The sequence below is a fragment of the Tamandua tetradactyla genome, chromosome X (genome assembly GCF_023851605.1).
Source record: "Tamandua tetradactyla isolate mTamTet1 chromosome X, mTamTet1.pri, whole genome shotgun sequence".
NCBI lineage: Eukaryota > Metazoa > Chordata > Mammalia > Pilosa > Myrmecophagidae > Tamandua > Tamandua tetradactyla.
The window spans coordinates 151,796,596-151,820,487 of record NC_135353.1 but is presented as its reverse complement, the minus strand read 5'-3'; the positions used below and the strand labels follow the sequence as shown (position 1 = coordinate 151,820,487).

General features: G+C 37.8%; 1 long non-coding RNA gene across 1 annotated transcript; it reads right to left on the bottom strand.

The window, feature by feature from the left end:
• Positions 1-4,372: 4,372 nt before the first annotated feature.
• Positions 4,373-23,596, bottom strand: LOC143672192 (uncharacterized). The gene is made up of 3 exons (XR_013169658.1): positions 23,419-23,596; positions 22,538-22,650; positions 4,373-4,677 (listed from the first exon to the last, which is right to left on the bottom strand). It is a non-coding gene; the product is annotated as an uncharacterized LOC143672192 (long non-coding RNA).
• Positions 23,597-23,892: the final 296 nt, after the last annotated feature.

Sequence of the window (23,892 nt, the reverse complement as noted above, 5' to 3'; positions counted from 1 at the left end):
AAAGTAATCCAAAGCATAATGAAGAATAAATGTATTTTCATAAGATTATCCACAAAGAAGGGTAGTATGTATGGAAAATGGCAAGTTGATACTAAGTTATGTCTTCCCATTTAAAGAATGTGAAAAATACGATGCCTACAATAGCCATTATAATAGCAGAACTTTAGGGCTGGAAATGGAACCATTTATACCCATGTATTTATTAGCCAGAACTGCTAATATACATCCAGGTATATTATTATATAATGCCAGGCGCTTACAGTGAACCAAAATACATTAAATATTTCTTCACCCGTACTTCCCCTCAGCCTTTTTTCTCCCATCTGAGTTCTTTGAGCATTTGACTATACGGTCCCCGATCGAATCTTTCCTTTATTCCTTAACGAGCACCATTACTGGGCTCTAGGGGGAGCGCTTCTACACACTACACCCTTGCTATTCAATATGTGGTCTGGGGACTCACAGCATCAGCATCAACTGGACACTCAGGCAGGAATGCAGAACATCAGGCCCCACTTCAGAGTGACAGAAGAATCAGAATTTGCATTTTAGCAAGATCCCCAGGTGACTCATTTTCACATTGAAGTTGGAGAAACACTCACTGCTTCCAACACTCTACCCTTTGCTTCCCTCTTCCAAACTTCCCTCAAGGGGAGACAATTTAAGGGCGATAACATTTGATTAGCTCCTCCATTAGTAGGCAGACTTTTTCAATAAGAAGAGAGAAATAGCTCAAAAGTCACATTTCCCATGATCGCAATCTTTTTTTGGATGACCTTCCTGCAATGGCACAGGAGGTAATATAGCTTAGCTAGATGACAATTAGATTCTGGGTTTCAGTCATACTCCTTCCATTATCTTATTGTATAATTTTGGGCAGGGTCACTTTGATCAGTTCCTGTGACAAACTAAAAACGATGAGGTTTATGAAATAAATTTATGTTGTGACACAGTATAGCATAGTCGGTAAGAGCATGAGCGCTCAAGAAAGTCTCTTGGACCCAAATCCTGGTTCCATCACTCATCAGCTGTACGGCTTTTGGCAACCTTTCTATGCTTAATGGGGATGATGATAATAGTACCTGCTTCATGGGTCTCACAAGAACAAAGAGTCAATATATAAAACTTATAGAACCAGCGCCTAGCACATAATTACGTAAATTTAAAAAAGCGATTGCAATTATTAGGTATTATGAACGCTACGTTTTCAAGAGTGAAAATTTAGGAAAAAACAACAACTGCAAAGCACTCTTATGAAATTTCCCTGTTAACCTGGAAGGCAGGTGATCCCGAGAACTGGAATACCGATAGGCAATGTTTATTTATAACATTATATATGTAACAATATTAATAATACTCACAGGTTTTAAAAGTTGAAAAAATTTTAGGGCAATTCCCAAGACGGATGAGCAGAGATTCTATGAGCAAGGTCATAAATTACTTACAATGCTGCTTTTTAGAAATCAGATATCAAATCAAGAGTTTGGAGATTTTGGTTTGAGATGTATCAGAGAAGAACAGGAACAGCAGCTGGCTCTACCAGAGAACTAAACTTGCGTTTCCATTATATTTCTGTTCATACAGAATTAATTAAATTCTTTCCACTCCAAGATTGCCAACTCAGTTTCAACCCCAAGCAACCATCCTGAAAATGTGTACCACGGTTCACAACTGGGGCATCAGAGCATACCCACCCGATTAATGCAACATCAACTCAAAGTGCGTGCCTTAGTGGTTGTGTGTTTTGGTTAGCCTCACCCATTTTTTCAGTGTTAGTATTCTCACACTTTCATACATCGCCAACAATACATGGATTTTTAAAACTATGAGGCAAAGGGGGAAATGCTTTTGCAAGAGAAAACAGATTAGCCCCACTACTCTGAACTTTCCATAATCCAGCCTTTAAACCCTGTATTCATCATGCACAGGGGTCATAGCTCCTTCTTCATGAGGAAAGGCAACTTATTTAAGAAGGATCCAAAACCTGGTCTGTTAGCAGTGCCAAGGGTCTTCTTTCTCATAAAGCATGAATTATTCATCTCAAATTACACTGCAGTTTTAACCTGATCAACTCTCAAACTTAGAAACAGTTATTGAATCGAGTTCAATGTTATCAGACTCCACCCATTTTTTGAGTCCAGTCCCATGGCAAATTTGGCAAAAAGCCACAAGAAAACATTAAGAGCAACAAAAACCTAAACCCACACTATGTAATATTTAAAATGTTTCAGTAGTTTTCCAGCAAAAGTAGATAGTTTCCAGCAATCTAGAAGAATAACCCATAGGTATCCAGAATCCTCATCAAGACCACAAGGGTAGTTCATTTTATGTCCTCTGCCAGCTTGCATCTGGGCTCAATATGGGATTACCACACTCAGTCATCTGCTCCTTGCTCAGTTTACTTCTCTAGTTCATGACATCATTTGTTTATTTAAATGAATCAAAGACTCACAAACCAACAGAATCAGAGTTGGCCGCTGTGTAGCCGGAGCTGCTGGGAGTGCAGTCAGAAGACAGCTTTCCACTGTCAACCTTTTCAGGATTGCCTCAGCTTCAGAGACATGCCTCACTCAAGCCTGCACCCACAGTGGCAGTGGACTGTTGGCAAATGTTAAACCACCAAAATGCCACAAAAATATTAAATAAACCAAAAATCAAACAACAAGAAAAAGCCCTGATTTGTAACTTTTGATGATTGATTTCTAATTTCCATGGTGTAAATAACGCCTTCAATTGCTGATTCCAAGTTAGCGACATGACTGACTTTTCACTGAACATGGAGTTGGAAAGAGACGCTAGCTCCAGCACATCACTGCATGGCAGCCCATACCCAATGACTGATTAGGTTGGAGTAGAAGGGCTGGCTAATCCAGGACAGTCCTGAAGGGACATTCTTGGGGTCAGCTGAGGCTGTTGTCCAGCCAGCATGACAGTTCAACCTTCCCATCTGTCCACTTCAATTCTGCTTCCTGCCCCTCCCTTCCGCAGGGGTTAGTCCCAAGGACACTCCTTAATAAGCATCCTGCGTGCTAAATTCCGTCTGCTTCCTGGGGAACCCAACCTGTGACAATTTTTTTTTTAATCTCCATGTGTGCTGCCAATGATCCCCTTCTGTTCTAAAAAAGAAACCTCACACGTTTTAAGACTCTTTGTATAAAATATTCAGCTTTTTTTTTTTTTTTTTTTTTGTAAAACAGAAGCCAATTTCAATATTAACACCAGGGCACAGATTTTTAAAGAAGGCACTTGGAATTACAAACTACAAATCTTTAAAATGAGCTAACAGAAACTTTCGTAGGACACAGCAACACCCTCTAAACTCTGAGTGTCTTTAGAGGCTGTGGAGTCAGAAGTAACACTTTCAAGGTACTTTCATGATGTGAAACATTGTCTGCCTTTTTGCAACTGCAGGAAAGAAGGATCATTTTTCTCCTTCCTCTTGTGATAAATTTATTCCATGAGTCCTTAGAAAGGCTTGCTATGTCAAGGCTGACCACTGGAATCCCATGGACTCACATCATGGGGAAAAGGCAGGGCAGAGGAACCCAAAACTAACAATGTGAAAAGGAAAATCAGAAAAAAGGGTTCCAACAAATGGGCCATGGGGCACGTGGCCATATGTGTTGAGCAATTACAATGTGCCAAACACTTTACATATTAGTTCATTAAGTATCACTAAAATGTTACACAGTTATAATAGTTCATCTATTAATATAAACATTATATTACAGACAAGACGGCTTAGTTTATGGAAGAAGAGTTTGTCATGATAAAGGGAGTCTGGATTGTCAATGAAATACTCTCTTGTGGCCCTCCCTCCTGACTGGCATCTGCCCACCACAAGCCTCCCTTGTGTACTTGGGGGCTGCAATGCAATTCCTCAAAGGTATTCCTCCAAGAATGACAATTTCACCTCGAATAACTGGCATAAGTCAATTACAAATGAAGAAATTAGACACAGCAGGCCTGCGTATGGATAACGGGGAGATACGGGGATATAGCACTTAATACATATGCTTACAGTTTATTTAGATCAAAACCAATAAACTCATTTGCATTCAGCTTATAAACCTGAGGATATGAATAGAAATATAATAGCTGATATTGGAAAAGGTGACAGAACTCCTAGGAACAATTAACGTACCTTGTTAGTAACTGTTATAATACCACTTTTCTTGTTATCTTTTCTTCTGTCTTTATTCCACACACAACTTGCCTCAGGTTTGTGTTTGTTCAGCCTTGGCCCCACTGTTTCTTAAGCTGTGCTGCTTTTTGAAATTTGAGCTATTATCACAGGTTTCACACACATCTACTCTTTATTTTCCCAATAAATAAAGCAGTTCTTTTTTTTTTTTCCTGCTTGGCTCATTCTGTCTCCTAACATCAAAAATCTTTTAGAGGTATCCTCCTTTTCTGCCTCCTCCTGCAATAGCCACAGGGGATGATCCTGATACAAATAGTGTGTTGAGTCACTGTGGGTGTTCAATGAGGTAAAAACCCATGCAACTGGCATTGAAGCATTTAACAAACATAAGTCTCTGCTCCCGCACCCTCAGTTTTTCTGTAATGTAAGTTACAGTTAGCATCACAGAATCTGGCCCTGGTTCCTCTTACCTCAACTTCTTCAGATGAACAAATAATTCCCGAACTGGTTGCAGCCATCAAACGGAGCAAGACCTAAAAACCAACCAACAGGTTTGCATGTCTTTACATCATTTCCACAATGTTCAACAGTCCATAAATCACTTTCTTACAGATTGGGTCATTTGCACCTCATAACCACCGTATGAGATGGGTGATGATGGTGAGGGAAACCAAGGTACACTGACATTAAATATCTTAAGGTTTTCCAGCCAATTAGTGGAAGAGCTGGCATGCTCTTTTTTGCTTCTCAACCATGGTTCACCAGACTATTGTATTTCCAAAAGAAATTCTTTCAAACAATCCTTTGAAAATTAAAATACACATAATATACACAAAACCACCTAATTTAACGAGTAGCGTCTAACTTGGGCAGGGGGATTCCTGCTCTCAGCTGGAAAGAATCCATTTTGCAAAAGCCTGGCATGACATTTAGTGTAAATCTCATTTAAAAAACAAACAAAACAATACACAAAATAGTTCTCAGTTAGAAACAACCAGGCAACAGCCCACCTGACCCAAAGCCAGTTTCAAGGGCCAATTTTCCCCAAACCCAGAAAGTCAGGATAGAGCAGCCATAATTATGTCTATGAGATAATCCTACTACCTCCGTCTGCTGAGGTGCAGGAAAGTGCCTTAATTGCTCAGCTGTGTATTTGCTTGAATGTAATCAACCACTTACTGGGAGTTGCTGTCTAACTATTAGGATATTGGCACAAGAAAAGCTAAATAAATTAGACTTCACTCGTTATTAAGCTGCCTTTGGAAGGAAAGTGTCTTCCATATCCAGAGCCGGGGGGAGATGGAAGGGAATGAGGATGGAAGTCAGGCTACTGCCATAACAAAATGCTTACCCCTCCTAGGCATTGCCTCTTCCCTGTTAACACAGGGCATGGCCCAAAGTCACTGACCTCTGGGAACTCTTCTGTCAATTCTGGAGCAATGGCCAGTTTATTTAATGCACCTATTACCCTGGAGTGAGCACCAGTGTGAAATGAGTTGTGCTTGATGAACAAGGAGGACAAGTGGCTTGCTTTTATAGCATGAATAACACCTGTTCCTTCAAGCATGAATACAACATAGGGAGGAGATGGCCAGACAAGGCAGAAAAACAAACATGACGGTGTTTGGTCTCTGGCGTAATCACTTTGCTATCTGGATGTTTATCTTTTGTCCACAGGGCCTCATGCAGCTTGACAACACTGCACAGAGCTGTAGCTATGAGGAAAGCTTCAAGATCATGGGTTGTTGCAGTGAAGGACATATGTGCCCATTTGAAAAATAATAACTATGCATTTTCTACCTAGAAAAGACCTGTCTGAGAAAAAAATGGAAGGAGAGGTCACCTCCAGTAATAGCCACATTTAAAGGGAAGGCTTTAAATGCGAAATGATGGACCTTCTAAGATTAAAGGACCCACTGTTGAGATATTATTCTTAGATCTCAAATGTCTCTTTAATATTTTCAAGGTTCTATCAAATGCAACCTTCTTTCACCTATTGTCCCAGACTCCAGTTCAGCTCTACTTTATTATAACCTATCCACCTCTCCAGAACTTAGGTACTATTCTGTTGGCTTGTTTGCTTGCTTGTTTTTTGCTTGATGGTTTATTTTCTAATTTGCTTGTGTGTTTGCATTTGAAATTTTATCAGTATTTAAACCCACATCAGCCTTTTGCTCAGTGATGCCCTGGTCCCCTTTGCTTTGGTAATACATTTTATTCTCTCAACTTAATCGTCAAAGTTCTAAATTTGCTTTTTCACATCCTCTTCTATCCAATCCAATCACTTGTCTCCTGATCTGTTTTAGCCAAGAAGCTCAACTGCGACTAGGAATGGTGTGGTTAAGAGCACTAAGTCTGGAGCAGATTTCCTGGGTTCAAGTCTTGGTTCCATCACAATCTGGTCATGTCACCTTGAGTAAGTTGACTTTTCTTGGTCTCAGTTTACTTATCTGTAAAATGGAAATGATGATGATAATAATACTTATCTGTACAACTGGTGTATTAAATGAGTTAATGTATGTCAAGTGTTTAGAAGAGTGTCTGGCACATTTTAAACATTATGGAAATGCCAGGTTAGTCACTGAGTCACATTCTCTCCAGAAGTTTCTCATTTACTCCTCACACCAATGCTAAAAGATATGTATTTGTGTATCTATTTTAAAGATGAAAGCGAGTAAGTCTCAGAGAAGTGGTATAATTTACTAGGTTTCTCCAACTGGTAAAAGGGAGTACAAGGATTTGAACTCAGCCTATATTCTGAACCATATGTCAGTATCAACTCCAACTAGGGATGGGAAAAAAAATCAACTGATTCTAAAATGTTCAAATGTAACCTTGTGATGTTCCTCTTGGTTCCCAAAATGACATCATTGTTTTTTTCATAAACTCTACAAGCTTCTGTAACATGCCTCAACCATGTATCAGTTATGTTTCTGAGAAAAGTGGCTAATATTTTTGCTACTCTAGTCATTGAAAAGATAAAACAAATTTAAAAAATCAAACTGTTATTGTTTTAAGTGGACTAACATCACCCCACTGAATTTTCAAATTGTAATTTTTAATTAGAATTTGTTCAGAACAGATATAATCTCTATCAGTATATCGGTGGAGAATAACTGAAAGTTTTCTGTTAATTTCCACCTCTTTGAATCTCCAAAGAAATAGGATGAGAAAAACCAAGGATTCCTCCATCTCATCAGGAAACAACCAAGTAATGCCGAACCCTGTCATTTAGAAAGAACATCAGTATAGGGAGAACTGTACAAGACATCTGCAAGCAGAACTGCCTGAGACCCTGAGCGCCACCCCTTAGCCTGGTGCAAATGAGAGACCCAAGCCAGAGACACAGTCTTTCAACAATTAGATAAGATCTCTAAACTCTTAACTATTCTGTTTTATGTTGGTGAACATGAAAATGTGTTTCACAAATTCACACCCAACCTATGTTTTCCAGGAATGCTCTTCTCCTGGGTACCTTCCTTCCTTCCATGGGGGTGTGGGACTCGTGTCCAATCTGAAAATTGGAGAGTCCTTTATGGATATGCTAAGGTACAGACTTAAGAGAAAAAAGCAAGGTACTAAGCAACGGGTCCCATGCGATCTTATTTTGGTAAAAGAAGTATAGCTATAGATATAGATAGAAAAAGTTCTGGAAGGATACACAATAAAATATTAATAGTGATAATGTAGGCTGACGTAATATGAATGTTTTTGTTTTCTAATTTTCTACACTGCGCATGTACTGCTTTTGTAATGACAAAAGATTATTTCTAAGTAAAATATTTCCGGGCAAATATGCTAGAAGGGTGGGAGGACATAAAAATCAGTTTCATTCATTATATTGATATTTTCTTTTAGTCTCCAGTCTTAGAGCAGCTAGAAGGAAGAACCTGAAATTGTAGAATTGTAACCCATACCAAACTTTGAAATTTGTTGTATAACTACTTATTAAAATGTACTTTGAAATTTATTGCATTTATATATATATTTTTTCACAAAAAAAAATTTTTTTTTTTAAAAAAAGGCAGTTTTGTAATAGTTTCTTGTTGGCTGGTAGTTTTTTAGACCTCAGTGTACAATCCCTTTATCCCTTTTACTTATCTGATACCCCTTTAAGTCCCCTGCCCTTTCAGTGGCCCAGTAGGTACTGGGCTCCACTTCTGTTTCTACATAAATCTCTCTAGTGTCTAGTCTCTCCTGCCTCACAGCCCACATTCAGGATTCCTACATTGGCTCTGCATGTACCGACGCCCTCAGCTTAACTGTACTTGGGGCCTCAGGCTTCCCCTCTGCCTGGCACTTGGGGTGCCTGTTCTAAGATGATGTCAGCCCTGATAATGTCTCTTTTGTTCTTCCCCAGCAGGCTCAAGGCCTGGAGGGAAGTGTTTTTATATACACACGCACGCACATGCACACGTATATGAGTCATTCAATGATCTGTGGCAGAACAGGCAAATCCATAGTGACAAAAAGTAGATTTGTGGCTGCCAAGGGCTGGAGGAATGTGGAATGGGAAGTGACTGTTAATGGGTATACATTTCTTTTGGGGGTGATAAAAATGTTCTAAAATTAGATTGTGGGGATGGTTTGGAATTATACTAAAAACCACTCAGCTGTAAACTTTAAATGGTGGATTTTATGGTATATAAGATATATCTCCAAAAAGTTGTAAAAATATCTATGACTTCTTTTTATGACATCAACTTTCCCCCCAATCAACCTGCTTCTTTTTCACCTCTTGATGTTTCTGTGAACCAACAAAAAATACACACTGAGGTTGCTCTAATGGTCATTATGATCTCTTCTGTTTCTAAACTTCATAATATCAGACTAAAGTAAAGATGCAGGCTCGCTTCAAAGAGAAACTCAGCATATTTTCTAAAGTAAATAGAGATTTGTAGATTTCTAGTGCTATGTTCTGGAAAGAACAAAGTCAGGAGATCTGATTCCTCTACGGTGTCTACTACTTCTGATGTGCAAGACCTTTGGCAAGTAATTTCCCCTCCTGGGCTTTGGTTTTCTATCTGTAAAGTAGGTGGATGGGTTACAGGACTGCCAAGGTTTTCATCAACTTTAAGTTCTGTGATTCCATACACATGGGAAAAAATTTAACCTCTTAGAACATCACTAACTAAGGTCTTTCTAAATTAAAAAAATTTAAAGTTTAGCCCTTATTTTTCAATCTTAAATAAATTCACATACACCACAGTCAATCAGAAGAATGCCTGTAAACATGATTAACTGCAAATGCTGGTGTGGGGGGGTGGGAATAGTAAAAACGTATAGATCTTGGTTTCACACACAAAAGCTCTGGTATCTTTCTAGCAGAAAACAATCCATCTGCCTAAAGGCAAGGCCTTTTTAAACCAAGCTGCACTTTTCATGCTTTTCCTCCAAAAGACAGAAAGTGGCAGCTGGCTCAGTGGTGATAATCTCCGATGGCCAGTACCGCTGTTTGTGACTACAAACAACACTGTACGAGCCAGAGGAGATGTCATTTCTGACACATGGGTCCCTTTTGTGCCCAGGGCCTACACTGGCTGACATGAGGCTTGCAGGTGCACTCGCTTAGGAAGGCAGGACCTGGACCCTCCCAGGTAGTCTGTGTTTTCAAGACCCCTCCAGGGACCCTGAGGCCACAGGGTTGGGACAAGGCTAGAAATGGAAACTTTGTAGGGATCAAGGGGAAAACAAGAAGACTTTTCCTGTATTTTTCCTGCTTGAGAGCTCAGTATTTGGAGTGGTTTGAACACTTCTAAAATAACACTGCCATGTTTTCCACACCAGCGCTTTTAAACGTTTTAAGCAAAAGTTCATTTGATTATAAGCTAGAACTCATGTTCAGAGGGTTAAGTAATGCAGAACTGTCAAAGAATGGAAAGCAGTTGATACTGAAAGAAGCCAAACTAAAATTGTAGGATGTCTTATTCTATTCTTTGTGATCTTCCTATCTTCCCATTCTTTCCATTTCTGATTAAAGCCATTTTCAATGGAAACAAAATAAAACCGGTCATGCCTGCCCATGCTGAGCCCCCAAACTGTCTTCAGCACTCTCTCTCATTGTGAGTTTCTAACATTTTCTCGTAGATTCTTCACATTCTCCCCTTCCCCCTCCCCTAACCTACTATCCCATCCTGAAAACAATTTCTGACAATCACAGCTCTAGTGGGGTGTTGGCTAAACCTAGGCTGACTTATGAATTTAATTTCTACGCCTGCCAGAGCAAGGCAAAAGCATTCGGGGAGGTATAGTTACAGGCAGTGAGCTTAAACACCTTAAAGTTAAAAAAAAAAAAAAATAGAAGCGCGATACACAGTTGTTGCATTAATGTTCAAAAGTCAATCTCTATAATTCCCTGGATTTATTAAAATTATTTTGCTAAGTACACTAAAAGTTGAGAAGAATAAGTTCAAACCTTAGTGAATCATCATCACTTATGGTCAAATATATATGTAGGCTCTGTGCTTTGCTTCTGTGTGTCTATTAGTAGTTGCACAGAACTGGAAATCTCACTGAATGATGTTAGTGGGCAGAAAGAATTGGCAAAAGACATCTGGGTCAAGTAGGTGGCAATGTCTTAAAAAAAAGTATTGAGATTATTTCTTTGGCTGTTTAGCTGTATTTTTTAGAACCCTGGTAGCCATCCTGCGCAAAGCCTTAGTAGCTTGGTGCAAAGAAATAATAAAAATGGAAAATACCATCTAGGATAGACTGTATCATTGCCCACAAATATGCAGAGTCCCTAACCATAGGGCAATTAAACATTCCCACCATGTTGAACTCAGGCATGGACATGTGAGTTTCTCTGGCCAGTAAAATGTGAGCAGAAGTGACATGGGTCACTTACGGACAGAAACTTCAAGAGCCAGAGCCTGGTTCTCCAGTTACTTTTTTCCCTACTTCTGGAATTTTGGAAACAAGTGTCTGGAATTCTCCATCAACCTGGGTCAGTGAAAAAATAAGATGGGCCAAGGACCCCTGCTGTCTTACAACAGACACGAAGGGGGAATGAGAACTAAATATCGATCTTTTAATCTCCTGATAATTGCAGACTGTTTGCTACTACATCGCAGACCAGTTTATCATGACTGATAAGACATCCCTCCCTGTTTGAGATTTTTAGCTAATGTATTAAGTAGGTAGGATGAATACACAAATATGTACTTGCATAAATAACATGTACAAAAATACTTAAGGATACCAATTCAAATCTGATGGTACAGGCATGCAGATGAAATTATTGAAGGAGAAAGTATAAAGAACGGGCATGTACACAAGGAAGAAGAATTTCTAGATGAACTAAAGCCAGGTTAAGCTACTTCTGAAAATTCTGGAAATAAACCTTGAAGAAAGTCCTAAAGATAAAAAGTTAAGTGATTCACAGGAGAGGTTGCTCCAAGGAGGTGAGAGCTTGTGGAAGAAAACAGAAACAGGAAGGATTTCAAAACCTTCCTCGCCAGATTGCTGTGTTCCCATATGCCCCCTGCCTTGCAGATTTATGGACTCTTTCTGAGCCTGTTCTCTGAGTAGTGCTCCGTCTGTTAACGTCACACACCATCATTTAATTTCATCCAGATTGCTATCCAATACAAAAGCAACTCTTTTTCATACTTAAGGAAAGGTGTTTATCCAATTAGCAATACTGTGCATCCTTAGGCACACCTCAAAGCACAGAGTGGCAAATCCCTTCAGCCAAGAAAGGAGGCAATTGTGGCATCTACTTGACAGCTCCCGTTTAGGTGTTGGCTCTTGCACTGCAATGCTGGACATTTCTCTCCCCATATTGCTCTATCACATTTCCTCGTATATATTCCAGAAACTTTCATTTCAGTCTATTATTTCCTTCAGCCCTAATTTATTATCTCACTTTTAAATTCTCTATTAAAATGAAAAGCACAGGCACACATATTTGCCGAGCAGTTTCTCTGAGGTTCTCAGAGCCCCAATTATGATATGAAAACATGATTTCCAACCTTGCAGATGATGCTAAATTGAGAAAGAATAAAAACAAATGAGGAATAATTAGGCGGTGCAGCCGGATATAAAAGGATTCACATCATTTATGTTTCTGGACTAATAGATGGCAAATGCAGCGCTGCACAGATAAATGGAAGATAATTAGCCCCCGCAAAGTTTCAGAAACGGGGATCTCTGTTAAATAGGAAGGTGCTGACGAAAAGTGGCATGAGCAAGGAGAAACACGGGGGGTCAGTGAGGGTGATCACAGCCCAGGGATGATTGCATCATGGAAAAACTCCGGTGAGCTGGCACATCTAGCAGCTACCCTTTGTCTGCAGCTCTCCCTCCCTCTGCCACACAGAGGCATTCTCTTGTTAGCAACGTGTTTCTTTAGAGCCTGACATAGGGCCTGGCTCTGGGCAGTCTTTGCATTTCAGGCAGGCTTAGCAAAAAGGAGGATAATTTCAGACAGTGAAAATTTTATTCAAGAAATTTTACCTGGTGGTGTATCATGGCACAAAACTGTCTAGAAGGTTGGTTGGTTTGTTTTTAATTGTGGTAACATACATATAACACAAAATTTCCCATCTTAGTCACTTGTAAGTGTAACAAAGGTTTGTTTGGCTGGATCAAAACAGAAGTGCCCTTCTGACCACTTTGGAGATTCAGAAGAGCACGCACACATTACTTCGAGTTGTTTAATTCTTGTGCCAGGAGCTTCTTTTCTCCAGAGGTCCCCAGGGCTCTCTGAGGGTGTCTCATACTTCTTTAGACCCAAGGTTCCATCCCCAGACCTGACAAGGAGAACTGACTCATGAATGTATCCCTCTCTACTTTCAAGGACTCTATAGCTTTGGTTACCATGGAACTTCCAGTGACAATTATACAATATTGCCTGAGACTCCAGAACAATAGAACATGGAGTGAATAACAGAATCGTGTGCATGCATCTCCAAGGTCAATGGCTAGCCAGTTATGTAACAGTCCCTCCTTCCTCACTGATTTTGACCTTACTGTGGTATTAGGCATCACTTATCAACTCCCCAATAGATCTAATTATTGGATTCTATGATATTCTATAATGACTACCTATTCCACGCCTTCTTTCTCATTTTTCCTTGACTCCTCAGTCTCTTACTACGGTCATTCATCAAAATACAGTCCTGTATCTCTACAACCTTCTTTTTCTCTACTCTTTCTTTCACAGAACAGATCCATTCTTTTGGTTTCAGTTATTACACCATCATGCTGTGCTTCAAGATTCAATTCTAATTCTTTGAGATCCACAAATCCTTTCATTCTTCCCCCAAATAAGTGATGTCTTGTTGTTTTAAACTTCTCTGATGCTCAAGTCTGTAGTTTATAAACCAGTCTGAAAATTACAATATAAAACATATATTACTCCAATAAAGTGAAATCTTGGGAATAATGACCAGGGAAAGATTGTTCCTCCTTTCCTTCTGCTTACTGTTTATGGGTCCCTACTCTAGGATGGCACCTCCTTCTCAGAGCTAAGCTCCTGTAGCCCAAGTCAAAAGGAATTTATGGGAAGGGAATTAATCTCTTCCAATCTCTATCTGCCCTCCTCCCACTAGTTTCCATACACCACTAAGAAGAGTGACATAATTTGAGTGTCTCTATCCCCAAACCCTAGTCAGGTGATTAACTCCTTTTTATTAGAGAAGTTGTAGGCTTACAGAAAAATCATACCATATACCACCCTATTATTCACACCTTCCATTAGTGTGGTACATTTGTTACAATTCATGAAAGAACATTTTTATAATTGTACAATTAACTAAAGACTATAGTTTACAATACAGGGGGTAACTTTTTGTATTATAATTGATGTACGTATCTCTGTACTGCCTCAGCAGATCAACTGTCTGGTTTGGTTCCTTGAGGGCAGGCCTCTAGCATAACCAGTCGAAGTATCCCAGCCTCTTGTCCCCATTGCCTATAGCTAGCTAATTCTGAAGCTCCTCAAAGTATTTTTGCCTTCTCCTTTCCAATGCCACTGGTTGAACGCTTAACATCAGTATGACTACTGCTCCTATTCCCTCCCAGAGATAAAACATTTTATCTACTTAAAAAATTGGTGGAACAGCCCAAAACACACATAAACATGTACACACACACCTCACCTCCACCAGCTTAATCAGAACCCCAACCCAAAACAACAGTTCCAAGACGTACACTGGAATACTGCTACTTCTTTCCACACTCAGCTCCTCAAATTGTTGATAAAACTAGGGATCCCTTGAGGTTTAACCATTCTGCTGCCTGGCACTGTGGAGGAAGGAAGCTAAGGCAAGCTGTTCAGCTCTCAGCACAGAGAACATACAACAGAAGAGTATATGGAGACCTTCGTGGCACATGTGCATGAAGGCACATGTTATTGTTCTACTGTTCTGGCACCTCAGGCAGCGTTGTATAACTGTTACTGGAAATTCTGTGGCCGCCAAGGCTAGAGTGCTTACCCAAGTGGAGAGGGACACAGTGATGAAGTTGGGTTACCTTCTCAGGTTTGGGGACAGAAGCTTGAGCCCAAAGTGCGAGACACTTCTCCTCCTTCAGATACTCCTCTCAAACGTGCAGCATGATACATGTGGGGACTGCACTGGAGGTCGAGTTAGGGAATTTGGAAGATTATTTTCATATACTAAAGCATGGGCTTATTTTTCTTTTCACCCAAACTGTGCAGCCTTACATCAGGAGGGGACATGCCTTTCCTACCTAAAGCGAATTCCTGGCCTGGGGACCCAGGGTCTCTAAGCACGTGCAGCTAACAAGAGGACTGCTTATACCTGAAGCAGAGCTATGTCTCTGGGTTCCTGGCATGGTGCTTTGCATTAGAGTTTGAGGAAAATTCTTATCTTTCCAAGTCATCTGGAATGACTTACGGTTCTAGGAGCCAGACTGTGGTCTATACATTTAATAAGCCTGTCTGCTGCTTCCTGGTTCTTTTTTTTTTTTTTTTTCCTTCACATGAGCAGGCACCAGGAATTGCACCTGGGTCTCCCACATGGCAGGTGAGAATTTTGCCACTGAGCCACCATCGCACTGCCCGCTCCCTTGGTTCTTAACACAGTTACTACAAAGAGCATTAGGCTCAGAAGTGTTGGGTTGGCATTCCGCTAGTAGGCTGTGCCTTCGTTGACTTATTTTTATGACTATTTTTATCATGGAAACATATAAAAAAGTTTAAGAATAACATTAGCCTCCATGTAAGTATCATTCAGCGTCAATATCTGCCAACAATTTGCTGATTCTGTCTCATCTATACCTACCATTTTCTTTTCCACTTGACTATTATGAAACAAATACAAGACTTCGGATGTCTGCATCTCTAAAATCAGCTCTTTAAGTTTTAAAAAAAATTAGGTATAATTTATACACTATTTAGGTGAAACTATTTAGGCATAATTTACTGAATAGTTTAGGTAAAACTATGTAGGTATAATTTAGTCACCCATTTGGGTAAGATTTCTAAACATATCCACAATACCATTATTACCCAATTAAAATTAACAATAATTTCTAAATATTACCTAATACCTGATTTACATTCAGATTCTCATAATTATTACCAAACTTTCTTTTTACAATTGATTTGTCCAAATCATAATTGTGACATGGACCACACATTGCACTGCATTTGGTTTCTATGCCTCTTAAGTCTCTTAATCCTCCATTCATTCTTCTTTGTTCCATAAAATATACCTTTTAAATAAAACAGGTTTTTATCCCTGTAGATTTAACTATGCTCTGGACATGGCCAATTGCATCATCCTGGTATCATTTAACATGTTCCTCCATCTTTGGTATTTGCTACAAACTAGAAGTTAGATATAGAGGAATGATTACATTTGGTGTGTGCCCCCTTTATTTGCCTAGAATATTTTAACAGTAGTTTGTATACTTCCTCTTGTATCTCATCAGGAGGAACATGAAGTCTGCCTGTCCTGCTTTTACTGATGCTAAAATTAGTCAGTGGGTTCAGGTGTTTTCAGCCAATTCAACAATTTAAAATTTTCTCACCTTGCTCTTAATGATTTTAGGAGCTTTATGCCATTGCTACTGGGATCTAACATTTTATTAGGAATTGCAAAATCATTATTTTCTAATACTATTATTCCTTATGAATTTATTACTTGGAGTTCTTCTAGAAAGAATGTGCCATCAAATGCTACTCAGTTACTTTGAAATAAGTTCACATACAAATGGCAGACTCAATGTTGCATTCTTTCACTTTACAAATTTTCAGAATAATACACTAATTCCCTAACAAACTCCAAAGGAGACAGAACAATTTTTTGTATTCTTATGAATTCTGTTATTTTTATGTATTTCATGTATCCACTGCACTCCTTCGTCCTATGATGCTCAAAGTGTTCTACCTTTGATAACAGGATTTCCCTGATGTTGGCTTCTGTGTTACTTTGACAGAATCCCAGTAGACATTAATTGCTTCATACATTTATGTCACTAAATGCCCCAAGTTAATCCTGTACATTTCCTGCCCCAGACTTGAAATCACCCATTTTTCTAAGGAACCATTGTTCATTTAATAGGAACTGGCATTAAAGATGACAATTTAGCTGCTAGAGGTAATCAGTGCTCCTGCTCCTAGGCATTTATTCATCCAAAAGATAGGGAATTTGTAATGTTTTAGAACAAGAAAAATAAATCTTGAGCTCATAATAATATATCATGTAAGATTTTAGGCAACTGTATTTAACTCCTTTGGTTATAAAGTTTTATCTCTTTTGTCTTGTGATAAAAATTTTACTTCCTAATAACATTTATACACTTACACTTTTTTTCTTTCTCTCTCTCTCTCTAGACAGATTGTAGCTTCAAAACAACTACACTGGTGTTATTTCTAACAATACAATTTATGAACGCAGTTTAGGAGTTATTTGTGGTTCTCTTTGTCCTTTGGATGTTAGCAACTAGCAATGTATGTCAAAATATTGTGTTTAAAGTCACTTCAAATAATTCTTCTTTATGGATTTATGCTGCCAATTAAATATGTAAAATATTTTTAGCATGTTTCAAATTTAACAATTTATTTTTTGTTTATTTTGTTTTAAAATTATATAAACTGTTTACATACGTCCAAAGTCAAAAGTATAGAACTAGTTTCAGAGAAACATAGTTTCTATTGTTTTCCCTTCCATTCTATACCATCCCTTCTTGCCTATATGTACCATTTTTATTAGCTGGTTTATCTTTCCATTATTTCCTATTGAAAATAAAAATCATACATGCAGATTATACACATATATACTGTTCTGCACTTTGCATTTAACAGTATATCCTGGAGAGATCACTGCACCGGATATAGAAATCTTCCTCTTTATTTTTTGCAGCTGCATAGTACTCCATTGGGTGTACATTATATAGTTTATTCAGTCAGCTCCCTCTTGATAAGCATTTACGTGGTTTCCAGTTTCTCATTACTATAAACAGTATTGTCATTAATAGCCATTTACATGGATGATTTGTATTTTTGTCATTCCTGCTTTGGGATAGATTTCAGGAAGCGGAGTTGCTGGGTCAAAAATGTGATATCACCAAATTATTATGCATATTCTTAGGCAACTAATCCCTATGTACCTGGTTCTTCATTTGAAAAATGAAAATAATAATAACTTCCTTTCAAAAATATTGTGAGGATCAATCAGGTAATGAAATAAAATCACTTAGAAAAAAAGTAAACCAATAAACACATGTAAGTTATTAGCATTAATAAGTAACAATGAATTGTTAGGGGGACTAAGCCACATAAATGTATGGACATAATCTCATTGAGTCTACTATTGAAATAGAGAATCAAACCAAGACCTAGAGAGAAAGACATATAAAAATTAGATAAGTTGAGAGTCTATGGTACCAAAATAGAAAGATTACTTTTCCCAGGTGTAGAGAGGTTGGGAAAGTCAACATTGGAGCTGAGTTTTGAAAGATGGCTAGGAGTTTACCAGGTAGGGATAACAGGGCACTAAGGGGATGGAGGTGCAGAGGCAGCACTAGCAATAGAGGAAAATTTTACTGGGATAGGAAGAATTCTGGTGTAGGGTATCTTAGGGAACACATTTGGGCAATTGTAGAAGACGTTAGAGGTGGTTTAGGGCCAGAATGTAAAGGGTTATGTATACCATGAAAGGAATTTATCACTATACACCACACATTGTGTGTGTGTGTATGTGTGGGGGTCTAACAAGGAAATCTTATAAGAAATTATACTCCTTATATATTCTTCCCAAAAGTAAAGGTCAAAAACAAATAGCAATTGATTGTTACTAATACACACACATTATATGAGATGATATGCAATTGTTCCAATGGTCAACTACATAGAAAGAATACTTATTATACCAAGTCACATTTCATCTTTCCAAATAAAGAGGGATAAACTAAAATCAATCACGCTATCCTAATATTCCTATATCTTCCTCCTGCTATCCAAAACAGTCATCAAATCCAGGGCAGTTGCTTACCAATTCTATCACCATGCACTTAGCTAAGTCATCTTACATATGCACAAGGATTTCTGGACTATTAACTGGGGGGATTGGAGGAAAGGCAGGATCTTTTTTCCAAAAGCCTCCACCACATTCCTCCTTCTGAAGCTCTGCAGCCTGGGACAGCCAAAAGTGCAACTATGCTATTATTTGTGAAATATGCTCTGGGAGTTGGAATCTTAGGTATATATCTTATTTTATACTTTGATATTGTTTTCGGAGGAGTGACACAGCTTTTTAGTTCCAAAGCTAAGAATAGATGTGCAGTACCAGGAATAGTTGATTTCTTTAGAACTCTGGTTTTATGAATCTCATGATTCATGCAGTCAATGAGTCTCTCTTTGCCTCAATTGCTAAGAAACTTAGATTCAGATTTACGGCCTTCTTCTAGCAACTGTTCAGGACTTCCATTCGAGATTCTACACTCATCCCTGGTCTTATTTCATATTCCAACTCTTTATTTTCTATAACTTGTTTCCTTCCATTGTTTCTTAAAATTCTATTTCCCTTATTCTTTTTTAATGTTAATATAAGAAATATATGCAAATCACAAAGCACAATAAGAGTTAACATCCAAGACATACATCATTACCCATAACTTGCACCTACCTACGTCCTACGTGCTCTTACCCAATTCCACTTCCCTATAGTCACTATCTTTTATCTGATGTTTATCATTGCCTTTTGTAATAATTTTATCACAACATATTTCTTAATTTGACTTGCTTCAAGTTTTTTTTTCATCACACTGTGCATAATCTGTTGGGACTGAATGCTTTTGTTTACCCCACATTATGGTTCTAAAATTAATCCATGTTTATGCATGTAGCTACGTTCACTCATTTTTGCTACTGTATGATATTCCACTGTGTGAATACATGAGTTTATTCCTCCATTCTATACTCTGTCAGCATTTGGATTGTTTCTACTTTGAATCTGTCACAAACAGCACTACTGTGAAATTGACTAGACATATCTTCTGGTGAAAATATGCAAAAATTCCTCTAAATCACATTCCTAGACATGAAATTGTTGCGTCAAAAGATATATGAATGCTTAACTTCGAGAGATACTGACATTTTGTTTTCCTACAAATTTACTCCCAAAAGCAAAGTATGAAAGTGCTCCTGTTGATATACATCCTCTCTCAAGTGTCTTAATTTTTTGCCATTCTGTTGGGTGCAGAATGTTACATCATTTCACTCTTAATTTGCATTGGAAAGTCTTTTCATCTGTTTATTGGCCATAGATACCTCATTTTCTGTGAGATGCCTGTTTTATGTATTTAGGCCAATTTTCTTTTGGGTTATTTATTCTTTCCTTATTCATTTGTATTTCTTACATATTGTGGATAAAAACACATTGTCAGTAATATGTTTTAAAAAAAGCTTTTCCCAGTTAGTGGGAGTAGCTAGTATGCTTCAAAGAACAGATGTTTTTAACCACAAATCTATCAAACATACAAATATTTTATTTTTATTCCCAGGTATTTTTGTGACTTTAAAAAATATCCTCCCCATAAACAGGTCAGAAAGATATTCTCCTACATTATCTTCTAAAAGTTTTAAAGGTTTGCATTTCATATTTGAATCTTCAAGGCTCTGGGGATTGCTTTTTATGTATGGTGTGATTTAATGCAATTGCTTAAATTTTTTACATGGACAACTAGTACTATTTACTAAAGAGTTCTTCTCTTCTCCACTGATCAGCAGGACCACCTGTGTCATTGTATCAAAGTTCTATGCATGCATTCACCTTTCTTGGCTCTCTATTCTAACTGGTTAATTTGCTTTAATTTATTTCATCCACATTGTCTTAATAACAACAGCTTTATAATAAGTCTTGATATCTGGAAGGGAAAGCTCCCATGTCCCCTCCTACACTGAAAGATATCTGCCTAATTTAAAAGCAGACTTTCTGTACTATATAGCATTGGTACTTTATATAAATAAAATCATTTTATATATGTTCTTTTGTGTTTGATTTCTTTTGCCCAACATTATGACTGTGAGATTTATGCGTACTGTTGATGTAGCTTATTTATCTTCATAGCTGTATGGAATTCTATATTATGAAGATATCAAGTTTTTTCTTCCTCTTTACTGTTAATGGATATTTGGGTTGTTTCCAGTTTGACATTTTTTGTTTTCTCTATATCTGATTAAAAAAAAAATGTCTGAGCTATTAATAAAAAACAACGCATTAAAATTTTCCACTGGGTATATAATGATGGGTTGTATCCATTTCTCGATGTAATTGTGGTAGTTTTTGTCTTATTAATATATTTTTTCTTTTTTCTTTAGCATGGGCAGGCACGGGAATCCAACCAGGGCTTCCAGCATAGCAGGCAAGAACTCTGCTGAGCCACCATGGCCCGCCCTGCCTTATTAATTTTAACACTCTTTTATATTCAAGGAACTTTGGAACTATGTTATCTCCCTGGTAAATTAAACTTCTTAAACTTTAAGTAGCAACCTTCTTTATTTCTAATCATGTTTTCTGTCTCCAAGTCTATTGGGTCAGGTACTAGTATAATTGTCCTGAGATTCATTTTATTTTAGTTAGTATTCATCTAGTATATTTTTTTCTCATACTTTAGTTTTCTACCTTCTGTACCCTTATACCTTAAGTGTGCCTTTTTATAAAGTACATAGAGTTGATTATTGTTTTTTCTGTTTTTATCCAATTTGACCATCTGTTTTTAACTGGTAAGTTTAGTCTAATTATATTTAATATATATGAGGATTTGTTTATATTATCTTACATTTTTGTTCCTATTTATTCTACTTTTTAAATTATTTTTCCTTTCTCTTTTAGTTTTGGGCCAAAGTTGTTTTTTCTCCCCATTCGTTTTTTGTCTTGTTTTTCTAATTATATTTCTATTCTTTTACGTTCACCCATGAAATTTTATCATTGCATATATAGGTGTTTCTTGAATTTCTATTTCTTTTTTTCCATTTTATTTGCTCAGATTGCCTTTCTGTGATTTTTCTCCCTGAAGAACATCCTTTAGAAGTTCCTTTAGTACAAGTAATTGGTGGTAAAAGTCTCACAGTTTATGTTAATGTTCAAATATCTTTATTTCACCCTCATTACACACATACAGTTTTCTGAGTATATGATTCTACATTGTTATTTATTTTCTCTAAATACTCTGATTTGGTTTTGATTTTGCTACTTAGTAGTCTGCTGTTGGTATAATTGCCTTTCCTTCGTAAGCAATCTTTCCTCTTTTGGAGGAGTAGTAGTGCTTTTAATATTTTATCTTTGTCTTTGATATGCTGCAGGTTCTCTACAGTAAAGATGCCTAAGCATAAGTTTATTTATCCTGCTTGGGAATCATTGTGATTTCTGTATCTGTGGATTCACATTTTCCTTCACTTCTGGGACATTCATAGCCTGGTCAGACTCGCAGAAGGAATGAATAGAGAGAATGCAACAAAGACTAATTGGTGCTGTGGCTGTACTTTATTCATTTTCATAGCTGAATAGCTTGATCCAAAGTGGATTCATCCCACTCTTGGCCCGCCAAACTGCTGTCAAGTTGGGATGTCACTTCAGCACTCTCCTGCATTGGATTCACCATTTCCCTTTTCCCACGTTTTCTTCCTTCTTAACTTTACACTTTTTTCAAAATTTTTAAGCAGAGTTCATCCTCAAGTAACTTCCTAAGAAAAGGTGTATGTGGTACCAATTATAAATACTTGCATGTTTTTAACTGTCCTCATATTTGATTTATATTTGTTTAGGTATAGAAACATAGGTTACAATTTTGAAGGCATTGCTCCATCATCTTCTAGCATGCATGCAGTGCTGACCAAGAATTTTAATGCTATTCTGATTATTCTTATGTCCTTTTAGGCTATCTTTATAAGTAACATTTTAACCCATTTTATTGGGTTACCTTTGTGCAGATATTCTTTGAAGTTTCTCACTTCTTGATGACATCTTCTCTCATTTCTTCACTTTTATAAGTTTATTCTTTTATATCTTCATTCTCTTATTTTAGAAACAAATCTAAAGGGATGGGAGGCAAATATGCATTCCCTATATTACCTTCTCAAATCTCCTTCACTTATTTTCATACTGTAATCATTTTGTCAGTTGCTTAAATTTCTTTTTTGGAACAAATCAGGCTAACATTTATGCAGTAATTCAATAATTTTCTAGACCTTGAGGGACAGATTAGGTTTTTCCCTGATTAAGGCCAATAAATTTGCAATTCCATAATCTTGGAAAATACTGGGGTATTGATTTTCTGGACTACCTATGGAAATGGATGCAGGCCCAAAGGCCCCAGATTTTCTAGGAGGTCAGAAGCTCAAAATCCCAAGAGGGGGAAGAGATGGGATCAAACAGCTTGAGACAATGAAAATCTTAGAAACAGCAAAGCACCTGTGGTGATGTGAAATGGTGACGGGAAATACTGTTTCAGACATGCACCGATGGAAGATATTTGGTAAATAAAGTTGTGAATCATTTTGTTCAAAGCTACTCTCAGACTGACAACCAGAACCTCTCTTGGCTGAGGCAAAATTAGGTAATTAGCTATGACCAGAGATGCTTGGGCAGCAACCTGTGGTGGGAAGGAAGGAGGGCAAACTCAAGGGAAATAAAAAAGGCCTATTAAAAGTTTCTGGTTTATGAAATACAAGTTACATGGCCTGGCACATCTAATTAGCTCCCACAGTTAGAGACTTACAATTTCATATCTTGTCTGAGGTCCCCAAGCTTCATATTTCAAGAATTGTTAAAATTTCAAAGATAGCTTGTTTATTTCCTTACCTTTGGCACACTGGTAGGCTTCCACAGAGAGTTTCCACTTTAAATTTCCCCAGGGAGCTTGACTCCTTGGCTACTCGCATAGTCAAAGTAAATATCAGGGTCGGAATTACAACATAGCCACCAGTCACTTCCACTCTGCTTTTCTTCAGGTGAGGAAGACACTCTTGCAGAGGTCATGGGTAGGTCTGTGGGAATAGAAACAACGAATGCTCTTCCTCTGTTTTTCTTTCACAAATATTTTTGAGTAACTGCTAAGTTTCAGGCTTTGTACAAGACATTGGGAATACAACAGTGAAGACATAGGTAGGTCATGAGACCACACAGGTAGTGGCCCGGCTCTTACATACTCTAAGAATGATAATACCTTATTAAGAAAATCCATAGCATCCCTACTTCTAAAACCCAGCTACAGAGCTGAAGAAGCATTTCCTCAGACATAATCAACACAGTTGTCCTTCCATTTGGGTCATCTCT